The 2353-nt window shown below is 41.4% G+C and overlaps 1 protein-coding gene across 2 annotated transcripts in view; it reads left to right on the top strand.

The window, feature by feature from the left end:
• The window catches only part of LOC109960336 (phosphatidylinositol 3,4,5-trisphosphate 3-phosphatase and dual-specificity protein phosphatase PTEN), a 12886-nt gene that overhangs the window by 1795 nt on the left and 8738 nt on the right, over positions 1-2353 (top strand). The window lies entirely within an intron of this gene.

Genomic DNA, 2353 nt, shown 5'->3' on the forward strand with positions numbered 1-2353 from the left:
TATATATATATATTCTAAAAAATTCTTCCAGCTTTTCAAGTGTGAAAATGTGCTGGTTTTATTAGTCTTCTAAGAGAGTAAATTGATTGTCTTTTGGTTTTGATCTGTTGGTTGGACAAGAATTGTGCACCAGGGTTGTGATAGGTATTTTTCACTGTATCTGGTTCTCTATAGACCAAGTGATGACTTGACAAAAAAGTTATTTGTCAGATTAATCAATAATGAAAATGATTGTAATTTGCAGCCATGTGTGTTTCAATACACCATGTAAAAAATTTGAAGAAGCCTGTATATTATGGGCATAACTTCATCTGTTTAACAGTATTGTGGCATTATCTTAAACTCATTGCTCAGTAGTGTTGTTTCTTGTCCATAGGTATGTAAAGCTAAGTGAGTTGTGTTTATCCACTATCGTAACCATAGATATTTCTGTTGAATTGAATTTTGGCCGAGCTGTGACGTATGTGAGTGCCCGCGCTGAAATGTGCATCACAACATTTGGTTGCCAGTTGTTTCTCACCTTTGTTTGTATGATGTGGTAAAGGTCATGTCATGTCTGCGGTTTGTTTCTGAAGCTTTGTGCAGGTGTGAAGAGGGCAACCCACTCAAAAGTGGCATCTTTCTCTTGCTTGACGAGTCTTCTTGCTCAGATGATCTCTTTCGAACTATCCCTTTTATCATTTTTGGCATGGTGTCTAAAAACAATATGTGCTCTCTGCTGTTATGTAATACGGCATCACAGTTCTGGGAATTGCCCTTAAAATAGAGTTGCCAGTGATATTGTATCAGCATTACTGTCTGAGTGCTCTCTTCCTCTAAACCCACCACCTCTCCTTTTGCTCCTTCTCTTTACTACTCCCACATTAAGTTTTTCTCCCTCTGCTTGCCCCCTTTCCTCTGCTCTCCTCCTTTCCTGTCCTCCCCACCCCCTCCTCACTCAGTGATTGTCGATTCCCACTCTCCCTTTCCCCCCCTCTCTTGCTCTCAGTTGTGGATTTGGTGCATCCATAGAGCCAAGGCAGGGCTTTAAAGAAAAGCTGTGCCCAAAACAGCAGATTTTTTTTTTTTTTTTTTTTTTGCCTGTCTACCTTTCTTACTTGGAGCATCTGTTAGGGGTCCAGCATTTTTCTCCCCAGCTGTACAGACCATGCCCTCCATCCACTGAGCTGAAGCTCTCATGGGATCTCTGGAGCTTTTTAAAAACACTTAAAATAGTCTGACTGGATCACTTTGCCAGCAGGTCCAAGTAGCCCATTAAATAGCATAGAAAACCTGTGCTTGACTCCTAATTAGGTCTTTGAGGCATTAATGGAGGGGATTATAGCACAGTATGTACAGATAGCATGTCGTGAGCTACAGGAAAGTAGCTTGGCAGCATGCAAATAATACCATACATCTGCTATGTTGAATTCATGTCTCAAGGCCTGTGTTGAGCACATCTCAGCTGCATGAAGCCACTCTAAGGCACTTATTAAATTCCTTGTGAGGGATTTTATTGACAGTTACCATTTGTTTAATTTGTTTCCAGCGGGGGGGGGAAAGGGCATTCATATTTGTGTATGCGTCTGTCATTATGCAGTTGACCCCGGCTACTTGTTCTGCATTCCAACAGTTTTTTAATACTAGCAGGTCTGTGTGCGTGATTTTACATGTGCACATACTTGGGTGTATAGTCATAAGCAAAGTTGAAAGAGACAGCCAATTAGAAATGTTTAGCTTTTCTATTTTTGGTACAGTGGCACAGGAAATGTAACAAAAAGGTTGCTCTTTAGTCAGCTGTTAAAGTGTGAAATCCCACAGCTCATGGCAACAAGCAGACTTCAGTTACAGGTAGGCGTTGCAGTTGAGCCTTGATGACATGGCTGCCACCTAGGGGTGGGCGATATGATGATATTATATCGTGGACAATATTAAGGACTGGACAATACACTTTTTCAACAATATCGTAGTATCGTCATATGTGCACGTTCTATCCATTGTAGTTCTATTCATTCATTCTAGATCTCGCCCTCAACATGGCGCACCGCCATGTTAACAAGCTCGTATGAGATTAAACAACACCGTCAATGACAATGGAGGAAAATGCGGAGGAGTTGGTGTCTAAAAAAAACTCGACATCAGTGATATGTAAGTGGTTTGGTTTTTTGCCAGCAGACACAGGACAAACCACAGTTATTTGCAAGTGTTGCAGTGAGCAGATTCGTGCGTCGGATGGCAACATAACTAACCTTTTTTTCCACCTCAAAAGAAAGAATCCGAAAGAATATGCTGACTGTCACGGTATGAAGGGACTGCACGCGAGTAGATCAGCAGGTACAACCAAGCAGCCAGAAGCAATGCTTAAACAACCAAC

Source organism: Monopterus albus, unplaced genomic scaffold (assembly GCF_001952655.1).
Source record: "Monopterus albus unplaced genomic scaffold, M_albus_1.0 scaffold3.1, whole genome shotgun sequence".
NCBI lineage: Eukaryota > Metazoa > Chordata > Actinopteri > Synbranchiformes > Synbranchidae > Monopterus > Monopterus albus.